Source organism: Schistocerca gregaria, chromosome 5 (genome assembly GCF_023897955.1).
Source record: "Schistocerca gregaria isolate iqSchGreg1 chromosome 5, iqSchGreg1.2, whole genome shotgun sequence".
Lineage (NCBI taxonomy): Eukaryota > Metazoa > Arthropoda > Insecta > Orthoptera > Acrididae > Schistocerca > Schistocerca gregaria.
Window position 1 is genome coordinate 575,191,598 of NC_064924.1, and position 25,460 is coordinate 575,217,057.

The 25,460-nt window shown below is 47.5% G+C and overlaps 29 non-coding genes across 29 annotated transcripts; all 29 read right to left on the bottom strand.

The window, feature by feature from the left end:
- Positions 1-29: 29 nt before the first annotated feature.
- On the bottom strand, positions 30-101 carry Trnat-cgu (transfer RNA threonine (anticodon CGU)). Its single transcript has one exon. It is a non-coding gene; the product is annotated as a tRNA-Thr (tRNA).
- A 692-nt stretch (positions 102-793) lies between these two features.
- On the bottom strand, positions 794-867 carry Trnan-guu (transfer RNA asparagine (anticodon GUU)). Its single transcript has one exon. It is a non-coding gene; the product is annotated as a tRNA-Asn (tRNA).
- A 318-nt stretch (positions 868-1,185) lies between these two features.
- Positions 1,186-1,257, bottom strand: Trnat-cgu (transfer RNA threonine (anticodon CGU)). Its single transcript has one exon. It is a non-coding gene; the product is annotated as a tRNA-Thr (tRNA).
- A 689-nt stretch (positions 1,258-1,946) lies between these two features.
- Positions 1,947-2,020, bottom strand: Trnan-guu (transfer RNA asparagine (anticodon GUU)). Its single transcript has one exon. It is a non-coding gene; the product is annotated as a tRNA-Asn (tRNA).
- Positions 2,021-3,099: 1,079 nt separating this feature from the next.
- On the bottom strand, positions 3,100-3,173 carry Trnan-guu (transfer RNA asparagine (anticodon GUU)). Its single transcript has one exon. It is a non-coding gene; the product is annotated as a tRNA-Asn (tRNA).
- A 318-nt stretch (positions 3,174-3,491) lies between these two features.
- Trnat-cgu (transfer RNA threonine (anticodon CGU)) lies at positions 3,492-3,563 on the bottom strand. The gene has a single exon. It is a non-coding gene; the product is annotated as a tRNA-Thr (tRNA).
- A 689-nt stretch (positions 3,564-4,252) lies between these two features.
- On the bottom strand, positions 4,253-4,326 carry Trnan-guu (transfer RNA asparagine (anticodon GUU)). Its single transcript has one exon. It is a non-coding gene; the product is annotated as a tRNA-Asn (tRNA).
- Positions 4,327-5,405: 1,079 nt separating this feature from the next.
- Positions 5,406-5,479, bottom strand: Trnan-guu (transfer RNA asparagine (anticodon GUU)). The gene has a single exon. It is a non-coding gene; the product is annotated as a tRNA-Asn (tRNA).
- Positions 5,480-5,797: 318 nt separating this feature from the next.
- On the bottom strand, positions 5,798-5,868 carry Trnat-cgu (transfer RNA threonine (anticodon CGU)). Its single transcript has one exon. It is a non-coding gene; the product is annotated as a tRNA-Thr (tRNA).
- Positions 5,869-6,558: 690 nt separating this feature from the next.
- Trnan-guu (transfer RNA asparagine (anticodon GUU)) lies at positions 6,559-6,632 on the bottom strand. Its single transcript has one exon. It is a non-coding gene; the product is annotated as a tRNA-Asn (tRNA).
- Positions 6,633-6,950: 318 nt separating this feature from the next.
- Trnat-cgu (transfer RNA threonine (anticodon CGU)) lies at positions 6,951-7,022 on the bottom strand. Its single transcript has one exon. It is a non-coding gene; the product is annotated as a tRNA-Thr (tRNA).
- Positions 7,023-7,711: 689 nt separating this feature from the next.
- Positions 7,712-7,785, bottom strand: Trnan-guu (transfer RNA asparagine (anticodon GUU)). Its single transcript has one exon. It is a non-coding gene; the product is annotated as a tRNA-Asn (tRNA).
- Positions 7,786-8,864: 1,079 nt separating this feature from the next.
- Trnan-guu (transfer RNA asparagine (anticodon GUU)) lies at positions 8,865-8,938 on the bottom strand. Its single transcript has one exon. It is a non-coding gene; the product is annotated as a tRNA-Asn (tRNA).
- Positions 8,939-9,256: 318 nt separating this feature from the next.
- Trnat-cgu (transfer RNA threonine (anticodon CGU)) lies at positions 9,257-9,328 on the bottom strand. Its single transcript has one exon. It is a non-coding gene; the product is annotated as a tRNA-Thr (tRNA).
- A 689-nt stretch (positions 9,329-10,017) lies between these two features.
- On the bottom strand, positions 10,018-10,091 carry Trnan-guu (transfer RNA asparagine (anticodon GUU)). Its single transcript has one exon. It is a non-coding gene; the product is annotated as a tRNA-Asn (tRNA).
- Positions 10,092-10,409: 318 nt separating this feature from the next.
- Positions 10,410-10,481, bottom strand: Trnat-cgu (transfer RNA threonine (anticodon CGU)). The gene has a single exon. It is a non-coding gene; the product is annotated as a tRNA-Thr (tRNA).
- Positions 10,482-11,170: 689 nt separating this feature from the next.
- On the bottom strand, positions 11,171-11,244 carry Trnan-guu (transfer RNA asparagine (anticodon GUU)). The gene has a single exon. It is a non-coding gene; the product is annotated as a tRNA-Asn (tRNA).
- A 318-nt stretch (positions 11,245-11,562) lies between these two features.
- Trnat-cgu (transfer RNA threonine (anticodon CGU)) lies at positions 11,563-11,634 on the bottom strand. Its single transcript has one exon. It is a non-coding gene; the product is annotated as a tRNA-Thr (tRNA).
- Positions 11,635-12,715: 1,081 nt separating this feature from the next.
- On the bottom strand, positions 12,716-12,787 carry Trnat-cgu (transfer RNA threonine (anticodon CGU)). Its single transcript has one exon. It is a non-coding gene; the product is annotated as a tRNA-Thr (tRNA).
- A 689-nt stretch (positions 12,788-13,476) lies between these two features.
- Trnan-guu (transfer RNA asparagine (anticodon GUU)) lies at positions 13,477-13,550 on the bottom strand. The gene has a single exon. It is a non-coding gene; the product is annotated as a tRNA-Asn (tRNA).
- Positions 13,551-13,867: 317 nt separating this feature from the next.
- Trnat-cgu (transfer RNA threonine (anticodon CGU)) lies at positions 13,868-13,939 on the bottom strand. Its single transcript has one exon. It is a non-coding gene; the product is annotated as a tRNA-Thr (tRNA).
- Positions 13,940-15,005: 1,066 nt separating this feature from the next.
- On the bottom strand, positions 15,006-15,077 carry Trnat-cgu (transfer RNA threonine (anticodon CGU)). The gene has a single exon. It is a non-coding gene; the product is annotated as a tRNA-Thr (tRNA).
- Positions 15,078-15,749: 672 nt separating this feature from the next.
- Positions 15,750-15,823, bottom strand: Trnan-guu (transfer RNA asparagine (anticodon GUU)). The gene has a single exon. It is a non-coding gene; the product is annotated as a tRNA-Asn (tRNA).
- Positions 15,824-16,140: 317 nt separating this feature from the next.
- On the bottom strand, positions 16,141-16,212 carry Trnat-cgu (transfer RNA threonine (anticodon CGU)). The gene has a single exon. It is a non-coding gene; the product is annotated as a tRNA-Thr (tRNA).
- Positions 16,213-22,531: 6,319 nt separating this feature from the next.
- Trnan-guu (transfer RNA asparagine (anticodon GUU)) lies at positions 22,532-22,605 on the bottom strand. Its single transcript has one exon. It is a non-coding gene; the product is annotated as a tRNA-Asn (tRNA).
- A 318-nt stretch (positions 22,606-22,923) lies between these two features.
- Trnat-cgu (transfer RNA threonine (anticodon CGU)) lies at positions 22,924-22,995 on the bottom strand. Its single transcript has one exon. It is a non-coding gene; the product is annotated as a tRNA-Thr (tRNA).
- Positions 22,996-23,684: 689 nt separating this feature from the next.
- Trnan-guu (transfer RNA asparagine (anticodon GUU)) lies at positions 23,685-23,758 on the bottom strand. Its single transcript has one exon. It is a non-coding gene; the product is annotated as a tRNA-Asn (tRNA).
- Positions 23,759-24,821: 1,063 nt separating this feature from the next.
- Positions 24,822-24,895, bottom strand: Trnan-guu (transfer RNA asparagine (anticodon GUU)). The gene has a single exon. It is a non-coding gene; the product is annotated as a tRNA-Asn (tRNA).
- A 317-nt stretch (positions 24,896-25,212) lies between these two features.
- On the bottom strand, positions 25,213-25,284 carry Trnat-cgu (transfer RNA threonine (anticodon CGU)). The gene has a single exon. It is a non-coding gene; the product is annotated as a tRNA-Thr (tRNA).
- Between the last annotated feature and the right edge of the window lie 176 nt (positions 25,285-25,460).

The window sequence follows — 25,460 nt, forward strand, 5'->3', positions numbered from 1 at the left end:
GCACGTTGCAGGAAAGTTAAAAAAATGGATTCCTTCTGTGAGGTTCGAACTCACGACTCCTGGTTTACGAGACCAGTGCTCTACCACTGAGCTAAAAAGGCGGCAGCTTTGAATTTGCGAGCTATCCCCGAATTCTCACTTCATCACACTGAATCTTGCAGCCCTCGACCAGATAATTAATTTGGCGCACTGCTGCTGCTGCTGGGAGTGTCCACATTGCCGTTCTCCAAATCTCTCGACTGTTTCGCCCTTACGATCGGCGCCGACCGTCAGGCCACCAAAAGTTTGCGGTCTGCAATTTCTTGTCCTGGTGCACAGCTTGTGGGATAACGTGGCTCGACTGCGAAATGCGCCTTTCGGCTCCTCTCTCTGGCTACAGTTTGCTGTTGTTCACAGTGGCACTGGCGTTGCCCATGGGGCTTCATGTAGGGCGACTGCACGTCGCATGGCCAACAGCGGCCTACTGCAGACCGACACTTAAGAGACACAAAATACAAATCGACATCGAGAGACAGGCCCTGTCATATGGCACTCGCGACGTATACGCTGAAATTGAATGTAAATAAAACGTCTTTTGTAGTGGGCGTCGCTCCACTGCAGTGTCACACATGGTGAATAAATAGGAAAACAGTAGAACGTCTGTGTAGGGCCATGTTTTTACCTACAGTGCCACCTGCCTGAATGTGTATAAGCATCTGTGGCATCACTCCTTCGCAGCCAAATTGCCACACTAGCTGTGTATCTCTAACAAAGTTGACGTATGTCCTCACATCGGTGACGGTTAAAATGATTTCGCACCCAGGTGGGCTCGAACCACCAAACTTTCGGTTAACAGCCGAACGCGCTAGCCGATTGCGCCACGGAGGCGTTGACTTTGGCTCACTTTTGCTCTCTACATCAACGCAATTCGTACACATTCTGCAGGAATCTCGCAGAATGGTAGCATCTGCTTATGCCTCTTCACATGTATAACGTGCATGCACACTGTAGCGACGCTCATAAACGAATGACATTATACTACTAAATGCATACAAACCGCTGTTCTGCCTATGCATTCAGAAAACCTCCTAGGCCAGTAGAATACTTGTCATTAGTTGTAGAACATCCCTTTCATTCAGTGTACTGCCATGTGATAGATATTGATCGATGTAGCTCCGCACGTTGCAGGAAAGTTAAAAAAATGGATTCCTTCTGTGAGGTTCGAACTCACGACTCCTGGTTTACGAGACCAGTGCTCTACCACTGAGCTAAAAAGGCCGCAGCTTTGAATTTGCGAGCTATCCCCGAATTCTCACTTCATCACACTGAATCTTGCAGCCCTCGACCAGATAATTAATTTGGCGCACTGCTGCTGCTGGGAGTGTCCACATTGCCGTTCTCCAAATCTCTCGACTGTTTCGCCCTTACGATCGGCGACGACCGTCAGGCCACCAAAAGTTTGCGGTCTGCAATTTCTTGTCCTGGTGCACAGCTTGTGGGATAACGTGGCTCGACTGCGAAATGCGCCTTTCGGGTCCTCTCTCTGGCTACAGTTTGCTGTTGTTCACAGTGGCACTGGCGTTGCCCATGGGGCTTCATGTAGGGCGACTGCACGTCGCATGGCCAACAGCGGCCTACTGCAGACCGACACTTAAGAGACACAAAATACAAATCGACATCGAGAGACAGGCCCTGTCATATGGCACTCGCGACGTATACGCTGAAATTGAATGTAAATAAAACGTCTTTTGTAGTGGGCGTCGCTCCACTGCAGTGTCACACATGGTGAATAAATAGGAAAACAGTAGAACGTCTGTGTAGGGCCATGTTTTTACCTACAGTGCCACCTGCCTGAATGTGTATAAGCATCTGTGGCATCACTCCTTCGCAGCCAAATTGCCACACTAGCTGTGTATCTCTAACAAAGTTGACGTATGTCCTCACATCGGTGACGGTTAAAACGATTTCGCCCCCGGGTGGGCTCGAACCACCAACCTTTCGGTTAACAGCCGAACGCGCTAGCCGATTGCGCCACGAAGGCGTCGACTTTAGCTTACTTTTGCTCTCTATATCAACGCAATTCGTACACATTCTGCAGGAATCTCGCAGAATGGTCGCATCTGCTTATGCCTCTTCACATGTATAACGTGCATGCACACTGTAGCGACGCTCATAAACGAATGACATTATACTACTAAATGCATACAAACCACTGTTCTGCCTATGCATTCAGAAAACCTCCTAGGCCAGTAGAATACTTGTCATAGGTTGTAGAACATCCCTTTCATTCAGTGTACTGCCATGTGATAGATATTGCTCGAGGTAGCTCCGCACGTTGCAGGAAAGTTTAAAAAATGGATTCCTTCTGTGAGGCTGGAACTCACGACTTCTGGTTTACGAGACCAGTGCTCTACCACTGAGTCAGAAAGGCGGCAGCTTTGTATTTGCGAAATATCGCCGAATTCTCACTTCATCACACTGAATCTTGCAGCCCTCGACCAGATAATTGATTTGGCGCACTGCTGCTGCTGGGAGTGTCCACATTGCCGTTCTCCAAATCTCTCGACTGTTTCGCCCTTACGATCGGCGACGACCGTCAGGCCACCAAAAGTTTGCGGTCTGCAATTTCTTGTCCTGGTGCACAGCTTGTGGGATAACGTGGCTCGACTGCGAAATGCGCCTTTCGGCTCCACTCTCTGGCTACAGTTTGCGATTGTTCACAGTGGCACTGGCGTTGCCCATGGGGCTTCATGTAAGGCGACTGCACGTCACTCGGCCAACAGCCGCCTACTGCAGACCGACACTTAAGAGACATAAAATACAAATCGACATCGAGAGACAGGCCCTGTCATATGGCACTCGCGACGTATACGCTCAAATTGAATGTAAATAAAACGTCTTTTGTAGTGGGCGTCGCTCCACTGCAGTGTCACACATGGTGAATAAATAGGAAAACAGTAGAACGTCTATGTAGGGCCATGTTTTTACCTACAGTGCCACCTGCCTGAATGTGTATAAGCATCTGTGGCATCACTCCTTCGCAGCCAAATTGCCACACTAGCTGTGTATCTCTAACAAAGTTGACGTATGTCCTCACCTCGGTGACGGTTAAAACGATTTCGCCCCCAGGAGGGCTCGAACCACCAACCTTTCGGTTAACAGCCGAACGCGCTAGCCGATTACGCCACGGAGGCGTTGACTTTGGCTCACTTGTGCTCTCTATATCAACGCAATTCGTACACATTCTGCAGGAATCTCGCAGAATGGTAGCATCTGCTTATGCCTCTTCACATGTATAACGTGCATGCACACTGTAGCGACGCTCATAAACGAATGACATTATACTACTAAATGCATACAAACCGCTGTTCTGCCTATGCATTCAGAAAACCTCCTAGGCCAGTAGAATACTTGTCATAGGTTGTAGAACATCCCTTTCATTCAGTGTACTGCCATGTGATAGATATTGCTCGAGGTAGCTCCGCACGTTGCAGGAAAGTTAAAAAAATGGATTCTTTCTGTGGGGTTCGAACTCACGACTCCTGGTTTACGAGACCAGTGCTCTACCACTGAGCTAAAAAGGCGGCAGCTTTGAATTTACGAGCTATCCCCGAATTCTCACTTCATCACACTGAATCTTGCAGCCCTCGACCAGATAATTAATTTGGCGCACTGCTGCTGCTGGGAGTGTCCACATTGCCGTTCTCCAAATCTCTCGACTGTTTCGCCCTTACGATCGGCGCCGACCGTCAGGCCACCAAAAGTTTGCGGTCTGCAATTTCTTGTCCTGGTGCACAGCTTGTGGGATAACGTGGCTCGACTGCGAAATGCGCCTTTCGGCTCCTCTCTCTGGCTACAGTTTGCTGTTGTTCACAGTGGCACTGGCGTTACCCATGGGACTTCATGTAGGGCGACTGCACGTCGCACAGCCAACAGCGGCCTACTGCAGACCGACACTTAAGAGACACAAAATACAAATCGACATCGAGAGACAGGCCCTGTCATATGATACTCGCAACGTAAACGCTGAAATTGAATGTAAATAAAACGTCTTTTGTAGTATGGGTCGCTTCACTGCAGTGTCACACATGGTGAATAAATAGGAAAACAGTAGAACGTCTGTGTAGGGCCATGTTTTTACCTACAGTGCCACCTGCCTGAATGTGTATAAGCATCTGTGGCATCACTCCTTCGCAGCCAAATTGCCACACTAGCTGTGTATCTCTAACAAAGTTGACGTATGTCCTCACATCGGTGACGGTTAAAACGATTTCGCCCCCGGGTGGGCTCGAAACACCAACCTTTCGGTTAACAGCCGAACGCGCTAGCCGATTGCGCCACGGAGGCGTTGACTTTGGCTCACTTTTGCTCTCTATATCAACGCAATTCGTACACATTCTGCAGGAATCTCGCAGAATGGTAGCATCTGCTTATGCCTCTTCACATGTATAACGTGCATGCACACTGTAGCGACGCTCATAAACGAATGACATTATACTACTAAATGCATACAAACCGCTGTTCTGCCTATGCATTCAGAAAACCTCCTAGGCCAGTAGAATACTTGTCATTAGTTGTAGAACATCCCTTTCATTCAGTGTACTGCCATGTGATAGATATTGCTCGATGTAGCTCCGCATGTTGCAGGAAAGTTTAAAAAATGGATTCCTTCTGTGAGGCTGGAACTCACGACTTCTGGTTTACGAGACCAGTGCTCTACCACTGAGTCAGAAAGGCGGCAGCTTTGTATTTGCGAAATATCGCCGAATTCTCACTTCATCACACTGAATCTTGCAGCCCTCGACCAGATAATTGATTTGGCGCACTGCTGCTGCTGGGAGTGTCCACATTGCCGTTCTCCAAATCTCTCGACTGTTTCGCCCTTACGATCGGCGACGACCGTCAGGCCACCAAAAGTTTGCGGTCTGCAATTTCTTGTCCTGGTGCACAGCTTGTGGGATAACGTGGCTCGACTGCGAAATGCGCCTTTCGGCTCCACTCTCTGGCTACAGTTTGCGATTGTTCACAGTGGCACTGGCGTTGCCCATGGGGCTTCATGTAAGGCGACTGCACGTCACTCGGCCAACAGCCGCCTACTGCAGACCGACACTTAAGAGACATAAAATACAAATCGACATCGAGAGACAGGCCCTGTCATATGGCACTCGCGACGTATACGCTGAAATTGAATGTAAATAAAACGTCTTTTGTAGTGGGCGTCGCTCCACTGCAGTGTCACACATGGTGAATAAATAGGAAAACAGTAGAACGTCTATGTAGGGCCATGTTTTTACCTACAGTGCCACCTGCCTGAATGTGTATAAGCATCTGTGGCATCACTCCTTCGCAGCCAAATTGCCACACTAGCTGTGTATCTCTAACAAAGTTGACGTATGTCCTCACCTCGGTGACGGTTAAAACGATTTCGCCCCCAGGTGGGCTCGAACCACCAACCTTTCGGTTAACAGCCGAACGCGCTAGCCGATTGCGCCACGGAGGCGTTGACTTTGGCTCACTTGTGCTCTCTATATCAACGCAATTCGTACACATTCTGCAGGAATCTCGCAGAATGGTAGCATCTGCTTATGCCTCTTCACATGTATAACGTGCATGCACACTGTAGCGACGCTCATAAACGAATGACATTATACTACTAAATGCATACAAACCGCTGTTCTGCCTATGCATTCAGAAAACCTCCTAGGCCAGTAGAATACTTGTCATAGGTTGTAGAACATCCCTTTCATTCAGTGTACTGCCATGTGATAGATATTGCTCGAGGTAGCTCCGCACGTTGCAGGAAAGTTAAAAAAATGGATTCTTTCTGTGGGGTTCGAACTCACGACTCCTGGTTTACGAGACCAGTGCTCTACCACTGAGCTAAAAAGACGGCAGCTTTGAATTTACGAGCTATCCCCGAATTCTCACTTCATCACACTGAATCTTGCAGCCCTCGACCAGATAATTAATTTGGCGCACTGCTGCTGCTGGGAGTGTCCACATTGCCGTTCTCCAAATCTCTCGACTGTTTCGCCCTTACGATCGGCGCCGACCGTCAGGCCACCAAAAGTTTGCGGTCTGCAATTTCTTGTCCTGGTGCACAGCTTGTGGGATAACGTGGCTCGACTGCGAAATGCGCCTTTCGGCTCCTCTCTCTGGCTACAGTTTGCTGTTGTTCACAGTGGCACTGGCGTTGCCCATGGGACTTCATGTAGGGCGACTGCATGTCGCACAGCCAACAGCGGCCTACTGCAGACCGACACTTAAGAGACACAAAATACAAATCGACATCGAGAGACAGGCCCTGTCATATGATACTCGCGACGTAAACGCTGAAATTGAATGTAAATAAAACGTCTTTTGTAGTATGGGTCGCTTCACTGCAGTGTCACACATGGTGAATAAATAGGAAAACAGTAGAACGTCTGTGTAGGGCCATGTTTTTACCTACAGTGCCACCTGCCTGAATGTGTATAAGCATCTGTGGCATCACTCCTTCGCAGCCAAATTGCCACACTAGCTGTGTATCTCTAACAAAGTTGACGTATGTCCTCACATCGGTGACGGTTAAAACGATTTCGCCCCCGGGTGGGCTCGAAACACCAACCTTTCGGTTAACAGCCGAACGCGCTAGCCGATTGCGCCACGGAGGCGTTGACTTTGGCTCACTTTTGCTCTCTATATCAACGCAATTCGTACACATTCTGCAGGAATCTCGCAGAATGGTAGCATCTGCTTATGCCTCTTCACATGTATAACGTGCATGCACACTGTAGCGACGCTCATAAACGAATGACATTATACTACTAAATGCATACAAACCACTGTTCTGCCTATGCATTCAGAAAACCTCCTAGGCCAGTAGAATACTTGTCATAGGTTGTAGAACATCCCTTTCATTCAGTGTACTGCCATGTGATAGATATTGCTCGAGGTAGCTCCGCACGTTGCAGGAAAGTTAAAAAAATGGATTCCTTCTGTGAGGTTCGAACTCACGACTCCTGGTTTACGAGACCAGTGCTCTACCACTGAGCTAAAAAGGCGGCAGCTTTGAATTTGCGAGCTATTCCCGAATTCTCACTTCATCACACTGAATCTTGCAGCCCTCGACCAGATAATTAATTTGGCGCACTGCTGCTGCTGGGAGTGTCCACATTGCCGTTCTCCAAATCTCTCGACTGTTTCGCCCTTACGATCGGCGACGACCGTCAGGCCACCAAAAGTTTGCGGTCTGCAATTTCTTGTCCTGGTGCACAGCTTGTGGGATAACGTGGCTCGACTGCGAAATGCGCCTTTCGGCTCCACTCTCTGGCTACAGTTTGCTGTTGTTCACAGTGGCACTGGCGTTGCCCATGGGGCTTCATGTAAGGCGACTGCACGTCGCTCGGCCAACAGCGGCCTACTGCAGACTGACACTTAAGAGACATAAAATACAAATCGACATCGAGAGACAGGCCCTGTCATATGGCACTCGCGACGTATACGCTGAAATTGAATGTAAATAAAACGTCTTTTGTAGTGGGCGTCGCTCCACTGCAGTGTCACACATGGTGAATAAATAGGAAAACAGTAGAACGTCTGTGTAGGGCCATGTTTTTACCTACAGTGCCACCTGCCTGAATGTGTATAAGCATCTGTGGCATCACTCCTTCGCAGCCAAATTGCCACACTAGCTGTGTATCTCTAACAAAGTTGACGTATGTCCTCACATCGGTGACGGTTAAAACGATTTCGCCCCCGGGTGGGCTCGAACCACCAACCTTTCGGTTAACAGCCGAACGCGCTAGCCGATTGCGCCACGGAGGCGTTTACTTTGGCTTACTTTTGCTCTCTATATCAACGCAATTCGTACACATTCTGCAGGAATCTCGCAGAATGGTAGCATCTGCTTATGCCTCTTCACATGTATAACGTGCATGCACACTGTAGCGACGCTCATAAACGAATGACATTATACTACTAAATGCATACAAACCGCTGTTCTGCCTATGCATTCAGAAAACCTCCTAGGCCAGTAGAATACTTGTCATAGGTTGTAGAACATCCCTTTCATTCAGTGTACTGCCATGTGATAGATATTGCTCGAGGTAGCTCCGCACGTTGCAGGAAAGTTAAAAAAATGGATTCCTTCTGTGAGGTTCGAACTCACGACTCCTAGTTTACGAGACCAGTGCTCTACCACTGAGTCAGAAAGGCGGCAGCTTTGTATTTGCGAAATATCGCCGAATTCTCACTTCATCACACTGAATCTTGCAGCCCTCGACCAGATAATTGATTTGGCGCACTGCTGCTGCTGGGAGTGTCCACATTGCCGTTCTCCAAATCTCTCGACTGTTTCGCCCTTACGATCGGCGACGACCGTCAGGCCACCAAAAGTTTGTGGTCTGCAATTTCTTGTCCTGGTGCACAGCTTGTGGGATAACGTGGCTCGACTGCGAAATGCGCCTTTTGGCTCCACTCTCTGGCTACAGTTTGCTGTTGTTCACAGTGGCACTGGCGTTGCCCATGGGGCTTCATGTAAGGCGACTGCACGTCGCTCGGCCAACAGCGGCCGACTGCAGACCGACACTTAAGAGACCCAAAATACAAATCGACATCGAGAGACAGGCCCTTTCATATGGCACTCGCGACGTATACGCTCAAATTGAATGTAAATAAAACGTCTTTTGTAGTGGTCGTCGCTCCACTGCAGTGTCACACATGGTGAATAAATAGGAAAACAGTAGAACGTCTGTGTAGGGCCATGTTTTTACCTACAGTGCCACCTGCCTGAATGTGTATAAGCATCTGTGGCATCACTCCTTCGCAGCCAAATTGCCACACTAGCTGTGTATCTCTAACAAAGTTGACGTATGTCCTCACATCGGTGACGGTTAAAACGATTTTGCCCCCAGGTGGGCTCGAACCACCAACCTTTCGGTTAACAGCCGAACGCGCTAGCCGATTGCGCCACAGAGGCGTCGACTTTGGCTCACTTTTGCTCTCTATATCAACGCAATTCGTACACATTCTGCAGGAATCTCGCAGAATGGTAGCATCTGCTTATGCCTCTTCACATGTATAACGTGCATGCACACTGTAGCGACGCTCATAAACGAATGACATTATACTACTAAATGCATACAAACCACTGTTCTGCCTATGCATTCAGAAAACCTCCTAGGCCAGTAGAATACTTGTCATAGGTTGTAGAACATCCCTTTCATTCAGTGTACTGCCATGTGATAGATATTGCTCGAGGTAGCTCCGCACGTTGCAGGAAAGTTAAAAAAATGGATTCCTTCTGTGAGGTTCGAACTCACGACTCCTGGTTTACGAGACCCGTGCTCTACCACTGAGCTAAAAAGGCGGCAGCTGTGAATTTGCGTGCTATCCCCGAATTCTCACTTCATCACACTGAATCTTGCAGCCCTCGACCAGATAATTAATTTGGCGCACTGCTGCTGCTGGGAGTGTCCACATTGCCGTTCTCCAAATCTCTCGACTGTTTCGCCCTTACGATCGGCGACGACCGTCAGGCCACCAAAAGTTTGCGGTCTGCAATTTCTTGTCCTGGTGCACAGCTTGTGGGATAACGTGGCTCGACTGCGAAATGCGCCTTTCGGCTCCACTCTCTGGCTACAGTTTGCGATTGTTCACAGTGGCACTGGCGTTGCCCAAGGGGCGTCATGTAAGGCGACTGCACGTCGCTCGGCCAACAGCGGCCTACTGCAGACCGACACTTAAGAGACACAAAATACAAATCGACATCGAGAGACAGGCCCTGTCATATGGCACTCGCGACGTATACGCTGAAATTGAATGTCAATAAAACGTCTTTTGTAGTGGGCGTCGCTCCACTGCAGTGTCACACATGGTGAATAAATAGGAAAACAGTAGAACGTCTGTGTAGGGCCATGTTTTTACCTACAGTGCCACCTGCCTGAATGTGTATAAGCATCTGTGGCATCACTCCTTCGCAGCCAAATTGCCACACTAGCTGTGTATCTCTAACAAAGTTGACGTATGTCCTCACCTCGGTGACGGTTAAAACGATTGCGCCACCGGGTGCGCTCGAACCACCAACCTTTCGGTTAACAGCCGAAAGCGCTAGCCGATTGCGCCACAGAGGCGTCGACTTTGGCTCACTTTTGCTCTCTATATCAACGCAATTCGTACACATTCTGCAGGAATCTCGCAGAATGGTAGCATCTGCTTATGCCTCTTCACATGTATAACGTGCATGCACACTGTAGCGACGCTCATAAACGAATGACATTATACTACAAAATGCATACAAACCACTGTTCTGCCTATGCATTCAGAAAACCTCCTAGGCCAGTAGAATACTTGTCATAGGTTGTAGAACATCCCTTTCATTCAGTGTACTGCCATGTGATAGATATTGCTCGAGGTAGCTCCGCACGTTGCAGGAAAGTTAAAAAAATGGATTCCTTCTGTCAGGATCGAACTCACGACTCCTGGTTTACGAGACCAGTGCTCTACCACTGAGCTAAAAAGGCGGCAGCTTTGAATTTGCGAGCTATCCCCGAATTCTCACTTCATCACACTGAATCTTGCAGCCCTCGACCAGATAATTAATTTGGCGCACTGCTGCTGCTGGGAGTGTCCACATTGCCGTTCTCCAAATCTCTCGACTGTTTCGCCCTTACGATCGGCGACGACCGTCAGGCCACCAAAAGTTTGCTGTCTGCAATTTCTTGTCCTGGTGCACAGCTTGTGAGATAACGTGGCTCGACTGCGAAATGCGCCTTTCGGCTCCACTCTCTGGCTACAGTTTGCGATTGTTCACAGTGGCACTGGCGTTGCCCATGGGGCTTCATGTAAGGCGACTGCACGTCGCTCGGCCAACAGCGGCCTACTGCAGACCGACACTTAAGAGACACAAAATACAAATCAACATCGAGAGACAGGCCCTGTCATATGGCACTCGCGACGTATACGCTGAAATTGAATGTCAATAAAACGTCTTTTGTAGTGGGCGTCGCTCCACTGCAGTGTCACACATGGTGAATAAATAGGAAAACAGTAGAACGTCTGTGTAGGGCCATGTTTTTACCTACAGTGCCACCTGCCTGAATGTGTATAAGCATCTGTGGCATCACTCCTTCGCAGCCAAATTGCCACACTAGCTGTGTATCTCTAACAAAGTTGACGTATGTCCTCACCTCGGTGACGGTTAAAACGATTTCGCCACCGAGTGCGCTCGAACCACCAACCTTTCGGTTAACAGCCGAAAGCGCTAGCCGATTGCGCCACAGAGGCGTCGACTTTGGCTCACTTTTGCTCTTTATATCAAGGCAATTCGTACACATTCTGCAGGAATCTCGCAGAATGGTAGCATCTGCTTATGCCTCTTCACATGGATAACGTGCATGCACACTGTAGCGACGCTCATAAACGAATGACATTATACTACTAAATGCATACAAACCACTGTTCTGCCTATGCATTCAGAAAACCTCCTAGGCCAGTAGAATACTTGTCATAGGTTGTAGAACATCCCTTTCATTCAGTGTACTGCCATGTGATAGATATTGCTCGAGGTAGCTCCGCACGTTGCAGGAAAGTTAAAAAAATGGATTCCTTCTGTGAGGTTCGAACTCACGACTCCTGGTTTACGAGACCAGTGCTCTACCACTGAGCTAAAAAGGCGGCAGCTTTTAATTTGCGAGCTATCCCCGAATTCTCACTTCATCACACTGAATCTTGCAGCCCTCGACCAGATAATTAATTTGGCGCACTGCTGCTGCTGGGAGTGTCCACATTGTCGTTCTCCAAATCTCTCGACTGTTTCGCCCTTACGATCGGCGACGACCGTCAGGCCACGAAAAGTTTGCGGTCTGCAATTTCTTGTCCTGGTGCACAGGTTGTGGGATAACGTGGCTCGACTGCGAAATGCGCCTTTCGGCTCCACTCTCTGGCTACAGTTTGCGATTGTTCACAGTGGCACTGGCGTTGCCCATGGGGCGTCATGTAAGGCGACTGCACGTCGCTCGGCCAACAGCGGCCTACTGCAGACCGACACTTAAGAGACACAAAATACAAATCGACATCGAGAGACAGGCCCTGTCATATGGCACTCGCGACGTATAAGCTGAAATTGAATGTCAATAAAACGTCTTTTGTAGTGGGCGTCGCTCCACTGCAGTGTCACACATGGTGAATAAATAGGAAAACAGTAGAACGTCTGTGTAGGGCCATGTTTTTACCTACAGTGCCACCTGCCTGAATGTGTATAAGCATCTGTGGCATCACTCCTTCGCAGCCAAATTGCCACACTAGCTGTGTATCTCTAACAAAGTTGACGTATGTCCTCACCTCGGTGACGGTTAAAACGATTGCGCCACCGGGTGCGCTCGAACCACCAACCTTTCGGTTAACAGACGAAAGCGCTAGCCGATTGCGCCACAGAGGCGTTGACTTTGGCTCACTTTTGCTCTCTATGTCAACGCAATTCGTACACATTCTGCAGGAATCTCGCAGAATGGTAGCATCTGCTTATGCCTCTTCACATGTATAACGTGCATGCACACTGTAGATACGCTCATAAACGAATGACATTATACTACTAAATGCATACAAACCACTGTTCTGCCTATGCATTCAGAAAACCTCCTAGGCCAGTAGAATACTTGTCATAGGTTGTAGAACATCCCTTTCATTCAGTGTACTGCCATGTGATAGATATTGCTCGATGTAGCTCCGCACGTTGCAGGAAAGTTAAAAAAATGGATTCCTTCTGTGAGGTTCGAACTCACGACTCCTGGTTTACGAGACCAGTGCTCTACCACTGAGCTAAAAAAGCGGCAGCTTTGAATTTGCGAGCTATCCCCGAATTCTCACTTCATCACACTGAATCTTGCAGCCCTCGACCAGATAATTAATTTGGCGCACTGCTGCTGCTGGGAGTGTCCACATTGCCGTTCTCCAAATCTCTCGACTGTTTCGCCCTTACGATCGGCGACGACCGTCAGGCCACCAAAAGTTTGCGGTCTGCAATTTCTTGTCCTGGTGCACAGCTTGTGGGATAACGTGGCTCGACTGCGAAATGCGCCTTTCGGCTCCACTCTCTGGCTACAGTTTGCGATTGTTCACAGTGGCACTGGCGTTGCCCAAGGGGCGTCATGTAAGGCGACTGCACGTCGCTCGGCCAACAGCGGCCTACTGCAGACCGACACTTAAGAGACACAAAATACAAATCAACATCGAGAGACAGGCCCTGTCATATGGCACTCGCGACGTATACGCTGAAATTGAATGTCAATAAAACGTCTTTTGTAGTGGGCGTCGCTCCACTGCAGTGTCACACATGGTGAATAAATAGGAAAACAGTAGAACGTCTGTGTAGGGCCATGTTTTTACCTACAGTGCCACCTGCCTGAATGTGTATAAGCATCTGTGGCATCACTCCTTCGCAGCCAAATTGCCACACTAGCTGTGTATCTCTAACAAAGTTGACGTATGTCCTCACCTCGGTGACGGTTAAAACGATTGCGCCACCGGGTGCGCTCGAACCACCAACCTTTCGGTTAACAGCCGAAAGCGCTAGCCGATTGCGCCACAGAGGCGTCGACTTTGTTCACTTTTGCTCTCTATATCAACGCAATTCGTACACATTCTGCAGGAATCTCGCAGAATGGTAGCATATGCTTATGCCTCTTCACATGTATAACGTGCATGCACACTGTAGCGACGCTCATAAACGAATGACATTATACTACTAAATGCATACAAACCACTGTTCTGCCTATGCATTCAGAAAACCTCCTAGGCCAGTAGAATACTTGTCATAGGTTGTAGAACATCCCTTTCATTCAGTGTACTGCCATGTGATAGATATTGCTCGAGGTAGCTCCGCACGTTGCAGGAAAGTTAAAAAAATGGATTCCTTCTGTGAGGTTCGAACTCACGACTCCTGGTTTACGAGACCAGTGCTCTACCACTGAGCTAAAAAGGCGGCAGCTTTGAATTTGCGAGCTATCCCCGAATTCTCACTTCATCACACTGCATCTTGCAGCCCTCGACCAGATAATTAATTTGGCGCACTGCTGCTGCTGGGAGCGTCCACATTGCCGTTCTCCAAATCTCTCGACTGTTTCGCCCTTACGATCGGCGACGACCGTCGGGCCACCAAAAGTTTGCGGTCTGCAATTTCTTGTCCTGGTGCACAGCTTGTGGGATAACGTGGCTCGACTGGGAAATGCGCCTTTCGGCTCCACTCTCTGGCTACAGTTTGCTGTTGTTCACAGTGGCACTGGCGTTGCCCATGGGGCTGCATGTCGCTCGGCCAACAGCGGCCTACTGCAGACCGACACTTAAGAGACACAAAATACAAATCGACATCGAGAGACAGGCCCTTTCATATGGCACTCGCGACGTATACGCTGAAATTGAATGTAAATAAAACGTCTTTTGTAGTGGGCGTCGCTCCACTGCAGTGTCACACATGGTGAATAAATGGGAAAACAGTAGAACGTCTGTGTAGGGCCATGTTTTTACCTACAGTGCCACCTGCCTGAATGTCTATAAGCATCTGTGGCATCACTCCTTCGCAGCCAAATTGCCACACTAGCTGTGTATCTCTAACAAAGTTGACGTATGTCCTCACATCGGTGACGGTTAAAACGATTTCGCTCCCGGGTGAGCTCGAACCACCAACCCTCCGGTTAACAGCCGAACGCGCTAGCCGATTGCACCACGAAGGCGTCGACTTTAGCTCACTTTTGCTCTCTTTATCAACGCAATTCGTACACATTCTGCAGGAATCTCGCAGAATGGTAGCATCTGCTTATGCCTCTTCACATGGATAACGTGCATGCACACTGTAGCGACGCTCATAAACGAATGACATTATACTACTAAATGCATACAAACCACTGTTCTGCCTATGCATTCAGAAAACCTCCTAGGCCAGTAGAATACTTGTCATAGGTTGTAGAACATCCCTTTCATTCAGTGTACTGCCATGTGATAGATATTGCTCGAGGTAGCTCCGCACGTTGCAGGAAAGTTAAAAAAATTGATGCCTTCTGTGAGGTTCGAACTCACGACTCCTGGTTTACGAGACCAGTGCTCTACCATTGAGTCAGAAAGGCGGCAGCTTTGTATTTGCGAAATATCCCCGAATTGTCACTTCATCACACTGAATCTTGCAGCCCTCGACCAGATAATTGATTTGGCGCACTGCTGCTGCTGGGAGTGTCCACATTGCCGTTCTCCAAATCTCTCGACTGTTTCGCCCTTACGATCGGCGACGACCGTCAGGCCACCAAAAGTTTGCGGTCTGCAATTTCTTGTCCTAGTGCACAGCTTGTGGGATAACGTGGCTCGACTGCGAAATGCGCCTTTCGGCTCCACTCTCTGGCTACAGTTTGCTGTTGTTCACAGTGGCACTGCGGTTCCATGGGGCTGCACGTCGCTCGGCCAACAGCGGCCTACTGCAGACCGACACTTAAGAGACATAAAATACAAATCGACATCGAGAGACAGGCCCTGTCATATGGCACTCGCGACGTATACGCTGAAATTGAATGTCAATAAAACGTCTTTTGTAGTGGGCGTCGCTCCACTGCAGTGACACACATGGTGAATAAATAGGAAAACAGTAGAACGTCTGTGTAGGGCCATGTTTTTACCTACAGTGCCACCTGCCTGAATGTGTATAAGCATCTGTGGCATCACTCCTTCGCAGCCAAATTGCCACACTAGCTGTGTATCTCTAACAAAGTTGACGTATGTCCTCACCTCGGTGACGGTTAAAACGATTTCGCCCCCGGGTGGGCTCGAACCACCAAGCTTTCTGTTAACAGCCGAAAGCGCTAGCCGATTGCGCCACGGAGGCGTCGACTTTGGTTCACTTTTGCTCTCTATATCAACGCAATTCGTACACATTCTGCAGGAATCTCGCAGAATGGTAGCATCTGCTTATGCCTCTTCACATGTATAACGTGCATGCACACTGTAGCGACGCTCATAAACGAATGACATTATACTACTAAATGCATACAAACCACTGTTCTGCCTATGCATTCAGAAAACCTCCTAGGCCAGTAGAATACTTGTCATAGGTTGTAGAACATCCCTTTCATTCAGTGTACTGCCATGTGATAGATATAGCTCGAGGTAGCTCGCACGTTGCAGGAAAGTTAAAAAAATGGATTCCTTCTGTGAGGTTCGAACTCACGACTCCTGGTTTACGAGACCAGTGCTCTACCACTGAGCTAAAAAGGCGGCAGCTTTGAATTTGCGAGCTATCCTCGAAATCTTACTTCATCACACTGAATCTTGCAGCCCTCGACCAGATAATTAATTTGGCGCACTGCTGCTGCTGGGAGTGTCCACATTGCCGTTCTCCAAATCTCTCGACTGTTTCGCCCTTACAATCGGCGACGACCGTCAGGCCACCAAAAGTTTGCGGTCTGCAATTTCTTGTCCTGGTGCACAGCTTGTGGGATAACGTGGCTCGACTGCGAAATGCGCCTTTCGGCTCCACTCTCTGGCTACAGTTTGCGATTGTTCACAGTGGCACTGGCGTTGCCCATGGGGCTTTATGTATGGCGACTGCACGTCGCTTTTTTTTTTCTTTTTTTTCTTTCTTTTTTAGTGCTCTACCATCTTTTTTTTTTTTTTAGTCCGACGCCTTATCCATTTTTTTTTTTTTGTTTTTTTTATCTTTTTTTTTTGCACTAATTCCATAGCCTCCTTTCCTTCTTGAGATTAATAATAATAATAAAAAAATATGTTCCCTTCCATGGAAACAAATGAGACTTCCTTCTCAGTCATAAAATGAATGTATAAGAAAACAATTTATCTTTAACCCTGCGATACTGGCTTTCGGCTTCGGCTTCTTCTGTGCAATAAACAAAATAGCCTTCTTTGCCAGCAGAGGATAAGTGATTGTAATATGAAACTGTAAAATTGTACTTCTCCCCAAATGTTTTTGTTTAAGCGTCGTTTCGCTTAAATAAACGATTTTTGTTTATCTCGTTGGCTTGTCAACCAATGCCCAGTCGCTCGAATACAATTTTAAGCATATTGCCGTAGTTTTTCTTGTGGTCTTTATATTTCAGGGCGTTATAAAAAGCACACTTCAAGTACATGTAAAAATCAGTGGAATTGTCATTTCCCAGGTGATTAATTACGTAATTCACATAGTGTCCCATTAACCAATGGACCGAGTTGTTTTTTGCTGCTGGAAAATAGCAAGTCTGAGGCCTGAGGAATGTAACAGGGGGAAAATTTTCCACCGAAGATCTCGTAAGAAAAGCCAGTTGTTCCCTAATCCAATTACAGAGTTGTAGATTGCCACCGCACGTGAATCTGTGCACTAACGTGTCGATCAATTTACATTTGAGACATAGGTTCGTGTCGCTAACGCCGATTGCATGTAACCTTTCATTGGTGCTTACGGTCTCATTCACTGTTTTATACCACGCTGACTTGACGTCCGATGGTAGACCACGCATATTAATATTTTTCCATATGGCGTCCCAATCAGTGTGTGGGTATTTACTTTCCAATTTGTTTCTCCCCTCCATTTTCTTTCGATGGGACAGAATATCGCGGGCCGTGATCCGTCGTGAGTTGATGATGACACCGCCGAGATAGCTGAATTCCACAAAATATACACGAACGTACTGGAGCCGGTTATTTATTTTTTGCACATTCACCGGCGCCTGTAAACTGGCAGGCCTGACAACTTCAAATAATTTAGTTGTAATGCTATCAGCGTGGTCGCTAAGGATAGTGGCGGTCCTTTTTATAAAAAGCGCAGACGCCTTATTTCTGATGTCAACTAACCCCAAACCTCCATTCCTGGGATCTAAGGTCGCAGTTTTTGCGTCGACTCTGAATATATCCCCTCTCCAAAGATAGCTGGCAATGGTAGACATTATCTTTTTTCCAATCATTTTCGGTAGTGGGAAGATCTGTGCTATAAAGTAACTCCTGGAGAGAATGCAGTGGTTAATGAAAATCACCCTCTGAACTTGGTTCATGTTACGGTGGAGGTTTTCTCTTGTTGTTCCAAGAAGTTGTCCCGACGTATTTCTCCAATTGATAGCTGCCATTTTTAACGGACAAGGTGTCAGTGTTATTCCTAGTGCTTTGCATTGGGTGACCATTGTGGCCCAGGCTAAGGTGGTATGTTGAAAACCCCGCAGGTTTAGGAGTTTGCTTTTGTTTGCGTTGACACCTGCTCCGGAGACTCTACAGTACTTTTTAATTAGCGTTTCCAATTTCAAAATGTCGTCGGGATTTCGCAGGACGACTCCGACATCATCGGCATAGGCGTTTATGACTGTTCGGTGACCAGATAATGTGATGCCAGTTAGAGTGGCATGAACACTGCGGAGGAAAGGTTCTAATGAAAGCACGAATAGGAACATGGAGAGGGGGCTTCCTTGAGGAACGCCGCGCCTGATCTGAATCTGCTTTGTCCTCTGGCAGTTAACTGATATACAAGCGCTGATGCCTGTTGCAACATTTCTGATCACACTTACGACTCGCTCATTAAAACCTATTTTGTTCAGTGTGGCACTAAGGAATCTATGATCCACACGATCAAATGCTTTCTGGAAGTCAATAAACATGATAGCACATTTTATGGTGGTCACAGCAGTGATTGCAATTATATCTCTATATTCAGCTATGCTTTTGAAAATGCTCTTGGTAGGCACACAGGACTGGTATGGACTTACTATCTTTTTGGCCAACTGTGAGAGTCTGTTGTTTAAAATTCTGCCGATGATTTTATAATCGGAGTTTAACAGGGAGATAGGACGAAGGTTGTTGAGGTTTCTTTTTGCAGCATTTTTTGGGATTAGTACTATTGTGCTCTCTTTAAAAACAGTAGGTAAATGCTTTCCCTGAAGCACCTCGTTCGTCATTCGGGTAAACATGTCACCAATCAGTGGCCAGTATCGTTTATAAAATTCAACAGGCAAACCATCCGGTCCCGGCGATTTCCTCAGAGGAGATTTGCAAATGATTCTGTGGATATCTTCGTTAGTACACTCAACGAGAAGGTCTTCGTTTTCCTCGTCCGAGACCTGTGGAGCTATGGAACTAAGGAACTCATCGAAGGACTCTTCACATACCGGGTTGGCAGTGTATAGGTCTTCGTAATATTTGTGCACTGCATGGACGATGTCTCTCTGAGTCGTGAGTGTCTCGCCAGTTTCAGACTGAAGTCCATCAATGAAGGTGCGTCTCCTGTTTCTTTCGTGCTTCAGTAGATGGTACAAGGAAGCATGTTCATCCTCCACGACTGTCTTAGCCTTGGATTTTAATTTCAGACCCTCCATCTGCTGTCTTTTAAGACTGAGCAATTTGGCCTTAGTTTGCTTGATATCTGCCAGACGGACGTTTGAAGTGTTTGCCTGCTCATATAAATTTCGCAGCAATTCTATGGAATTTTTCAAGTCTTTCGATCGTTGTACACTATACTGGATGAGAACTTTTCTCAGTTTAGGCTTTGCCCTGTTGCACCACCAGTCTAGTACTGAGACGTGTCTATCTGCAGAGCGGAGGCACAATGCCCACGCTTCTGTCAAACTTTCTTCTAATCCGTCGTCCTGCATCAGTGACGTATTAAGGTGCCATGAACTTCTAAAACGGCGAGTGGGTTGCGCAGTAAGGTTGATGGAAGCTAGCACGGAGCTATGATCAGAAAAGTAAACTGGAATCGTCTCTGCTTTAATGAAGGAGCTAACTAGACTTTGCGATATGTAGAGTCTGTCGATCCTGCTACGTGAGTGAGGACCTAGGAATGTAAATGCCACAAATGTGGGATACATTATTTCCCAAGCATCTTTAAGCTGTGACGAAACGCTTCAGTTCATTGCAGTTATTAAAATTCGGAACCTGGTCTTTCTTATTCATCACACAATTAAAATCACCGCCTATTATAAGATCTTTTGGGTTTTTCCGTAATAAATAAATGATTTCTTCTTTATAGAACTGTGCTCTTTCCATTCTATTGGATGTGCCAGAAGGGGCATACAGATTGATAAGGGTAGAACCAAAGACTTTTATACCTATCGCTCTGCCGGAGTCCAACCTCTCGATATCCGAGACAGGAATCCCCTCCCTGACTAAAATTGCTGTACCGACGTTGGTGTCAAGTGAGACATTTAAAATCGCCAAATATCCAGGCACTGTAAGATTAGTCAGCACTACTTCCTGTAGGAAAGCAATGTCCGTCCCTGACTCATATAAATAATCCTTGAGCGCTGTAACTTTAGTCACGGATGTAATCCTGTTAATATTGATAGTCGTAATTGTATATGCCTGGGACATTTAGTTTGCATAAAAAGTAAATAAGTGATTAAAAAGATAACAAAATATTAATAAAAAAAAAGAAAAGAGATGTGCAGCTTCTAGAAGGGAGAAACGACTCCGCTTAAACAAACATCTAAAAGAATAGTCAGTATTTGAAGCTCGGTAAACACTTCATCTGGTTCCTCTGAAATATGACTAAGACAGTAGTACAATTAGAAATGAAACTGGTTCAACAAAATCCTTTTTTTTTTTCATCTTACAGCCTCATTTTGGTGCAGGATTCCGAACATCTCGGGTTTTAGTTTTACCGAGGGGCTTTGCATCACTAATGTCACTTGAAGGTACCTCCTTAGGTCTTTCCGTGATGATTTCATACAAGACGTTCTTGGCCGTCGCTTCCTCTTGTGCTGGTTGTTGTTTGCTTTGGTTACGGGAAGCTTTGAGAGTAGGTTGCGGTTTGAGTCGGCGTCTTCGGACATCTTGGTTCAACGCGCCGTCATTCGGATTGTCTATCTTTACCACCGTTGTGACCGAAGCTGCCTCAACAGCGTCCTTTTTACGAGTGCCATTTCCTTGGTCTTCCGTCACTAGCTCCAGAGCACTGACTGAGTCGGCGGTTTGTGGGTCTGTAAGTTCTTGAGTTGGGTTCCGCTCCGTCACCTCTTGTGCTTCGGAGTGCGCCTCTTCCGTCTCCGCGACAATCGTTACTGCGTCCCCTCCGTGGACCGTTTGTACCTGTTCAGCCGCCGACAGCGGCCGGGTTGCCTCAGCGGCTGTCGTCACGTCAATACATGTACTGTTTGTTTCCTCGAGCACATCCGCATTACACTGCTTCTGCTTGCGGGTGGAAGGCGAATTACGGGCGGACTCGCCGTCCGAGCCGTCATCGGTCGTTTCCAACGGTCGCTTCTTATTCTGGAGATCGCAATCGGGAACAGAAGGGTGTGATGTAATGACGCTCAGGGGAGGGAACTCCGTAGTAGTTATGGCGGGCACTGCAGAAGTACATGCACCACTGTCGTTAACCGAAAGAAGGGAAGTGCTATTTGGTAAGACATCGCTGAGGGTCAGTTTTTGACGCTGTGTTAGATTGTTCCGAAGAACAAAAACACGGCGCGGACAATCTTGTCGGAAATGACCTGTCTCATTGCAAATATTGCACGTGCGCTCCTGACCAGAATACACAACATGTGCTTTATGGCCTGCAACGGATATATGGGACGGAATGTTGGCTTTCACCTCCATTTCAACGGATCTAATGCCATTAAAACACTGTATCTTGTATAGCTTCGACCATCTTTCGTTATAGATAGATTTAACTTCGCCATATTTAGATAGAGCGTCCTTGATCAACTGATTATCAATTTCAATTGGAACATTCAAAATCCTGACATTGGTGTACATGATATCAGCTTTTCGTACAGAGACATTACTTTTTGAACCGTCTCGATGAACAAATTCGACGGAATTACCCCATTTTGCAAGCAACTTATCGACTGTCACTGAGTTCAGAAATTTAACAAAAACACAGTATTTTTCAGCATCTAATTGCGTGGTATGAACAGAGTCAGAATTTATACCGATTACCTCAGTCAGCCAATCGTGGATTTCCAGCGCAGTGGGTTGGACCGGCCGTGTTTCTTTCTCGAACGAGAAGACTAAAGTATTCTTCCTGACGGTGTCAGACATGGTCGTCGGTTCCGACGAAATTCCGGCAACAACCGAAGTTGCGGCGAAGCACGAAACGTGGAACGGACGAAAGCACTATAAAAACACTTATCAGAGACACCACTCAAAAAATAACAGCGAAAATGTACAGCTAACTTCACGTAAACACCAAACACCGGCGATAGCGCTAACGTACGCGGAGTAAACAACAAGCACGTCCGACCGCGGCGACGGCTAAAGCCAGAATATACGCTCGGCCAACAGCGGCCTACTGCAGACAGACACTTAAGAGACACAAAATACAAATCGACATCGAGAGACAGGCCCTGTCATATGGCACTCGCGACGTATACGCTGAAATTGAATGTAAATAAAACGTCTTTTGTAGTGGGCGTCGCTCCACTGCAGTGTCACACATGGTGAATAAATAGGAAAACAGTAGAACGTCTGTGTAGGGCCATGTTTTTACCTACAGTGCCACCTGCCTGAATGTGTATAAGCATCTGTGGCATCACTCCTTCGCAGCCAAATTGCCACACTAGCTGTGTATCTCTAACAAAGTTGACGTATGTCCTCACCTCGGTGACTGTTAAAACGATTTCGCCCCTGGGTGGGCTCGAACCACCAACCTTTCGGTTAACAGCCGCAAGCGCTAGCCGATTGCGCCACGGAGGCGTCGACTTTGGCTCACTTTTGCTCTCTATATCAACGCAATTCGTACACATTCTGCAGGAATCTCGCAGAATGGTAGCATCTGCTTATGCCTCTTCACATGTATAACGTGCATGCACACTGTAGCGACGCTCATAAACGAATGACATTATACTACTAAATGCATACAAACCACTGTTCTGCCTATGCATTCAGAAAACCTCCTAGGCCAGTAGAATACTTGTCATAGGTTGTAGAACATCCCTTTCATTCAGTGTACTGCCATGTGATAGATATTGCTCGAGGTAGCTCCGCACGTTGCAGGAAAGTTAAAAAAATGGATTCCTTCTGTGAGGTTCGAACTCACGACTCCTGGTTTACGAGACCAGTGCTCTACCACTGAGCTAAAAAGGCGGCAGCTTTGAATTTGGAGGCTATCCCCGAAATCTTACTTCATCACACTGAATCTTGCAGCCCTCGACCAGATAATTAATTTGGCGCACTGCTGCTGCTGGGAGTGTCCACATTGCCGTTCTCCAAATCTCTCGACTGTTTCGCCCTTACGATCGGCGACGACCGTCAGGCCACCAAAAGTTTGCGGTCTGCAATTTCTTGTCCTGGTGCACAGCTTGTGGGATAACGTGGCTCGACTGCGAAATGCGCCTTTCGGCTCCACTCTCTGGCTACAGTTCGCGATTGTTCACAGTGGCACTGGCGTTGCCCATGGGGCTTTATGTATGGCGACTGCACGTCGCTCGGCCAACAGCGGCCTACTGCAGACCGACACTTAAGAGACACAAAATACAAATCGACATCGAGAGACAGGCCCTGTCATATGGCACTCGTGACGTATACGCTGAAATTGAATGTAAATAAAACGTCTTTTGTAGTGGGCGTCGCTCCACTGCAGTGTCACACATGGTGAATAAATAGGAAAACAGTAGAACGTCTGTGTAGGGCCATGTTTTTACCTACAGTGCCACCTGCCTGAATGTGTATAAGCATCTGTGGCATCACTCCTTCGCAGACAAATTGCCACACTAGCTGTGTATCTCTAACGAAGTTGACGTATGTCCTCACCTCGGTGACTGTTAAAACGATTTCGCCCCCGGGTGGGCTCGAACCACCAACCTTTCGGTTAACAGTCGCAAGCGCTAGCCGATTGCGCCACGGAGGCGTCGACTTTGGCTCACTTTTGCTCTCTATATCAACGAAATTCGTACACATTCTGCAGGAATCTCGCAGAATGGTAGCATCTGCTTATGCCTCTTCACATGTATAACGTGCATGCACACTGTAGCGACGCTCATAAACGAATGACATTATACTACTAAATGCATACAAACCACTGTTCTGCCTATGCATTCAGAAAACCTCCTAGGCCAGTAGAATACTTGTCATAGGTTGTAGAACATCCCTTTCATTCAGTGTACTGCCATGTGATAGATATTGGTCGAGGTAGCTCCGCACGTTGCAGGAAAGTTAAAAACATGAATTCCTTCTGTGAGGTTCGAACTCACGGCTCCTGGTTTACGAGACCAGTGCTCTACCACTGAGTCAGAAAGGCGGCAGCTTTGTATTTGCGAAATATCCCCGAATTCTCACTTCATCACACTGAATCTTGCAGCCCTCGACCAGATAATTGATTTGGCGCACTGCTGCTGCTGGGAGTGTCCACATTGCCGTACTCCAAATCTCTCGACTGTTTCGCCCTTACGATCGGCGACGACCGTCAGGCCACCAAAAGTTTGCGGTCTGCAATTTCTTGTCCTAGTGCACAGCTTGTGGGATAACGTGGCTCGACTGCGAAATGCGCCTTTCGGCTCCACTCTCTGGCTACAGTTTGCTGTTGTTCACAGTGGCACTGGCGTTGCCATGGGGCTGCACGTCGCTCGGCCAACAGCGGCCTACTGCAGACCGACACTTACGAGACACAAAATACAAATCGACATCGAGAGACAGGCCCTGTCATATGGCACTCGCGACGTATACGCTGAAATTGAATGTAAATAAAACGTCTTTTGTAGTGGGCGTCGCTCCACTGCAGTGTCACACATGGTGAATAAATAGGAAAACAGTAGAACGTCTGTGTAGGGCCATGTTTTTACCTACAGTGCCACCTGCCTGAATGTGTATAAGCATCTGTGGCATCACTCCTTCGCAGCCAAATTGCCACACTAGCTGTGTATCTCTAACAAAGTTGACGTATGTCCTCACCTCGGTGACGGTTAAAACGATTTCGCCCCCGGGTGGGTTCGAACCACCAACCTTTCGGTTAACAGCCGAAAGCGCCAGCCGATTGCGCCACAGAGGCGTTATTTTCGCTCACTTTTGCTCTCTGTATCAACGCAATTCGTACACATTCTGCAGGAATCTCGCAGAATGGTAGCATCTGCTTATGCCTCTTCACATGTATAACGTGCATGCACACTGTAGCGACGCTCATAAACGAATGACATTATACTACTAAATGCATACAAACCACTGTTCTGCCTATGCATTCAGAAAACCTCCTAGGCCAGTAGAATACTTGTCATAGGTTGTAGAACATCCCTTTCATTCAGTGTACTGCCATGTGATAGATATTGCTCGAGGTAGCTCCGCACGTTGCAGGAAAGTTAAAAAAATTGATTCCTTCTGTGAGGTTCGAACTCACGACTCCTGGTTTACGAGACCAGTGCTCTACCACTGAGCTAAAAAGGCGGCAGCTTCGAATTTGCGAGCCTTCCCCGAATTCTCACTTCATCACACTGAATCTTGCAGCCCTCGACCAGATAATTAATTTGGCGCACTGCTGCTGCTGGGAGTGTCCACATTGCCGTTCTCCAAATCTCTCGACTGTTTCGCCCTTACGATCGGCGACGACCGTCAGGCCACGA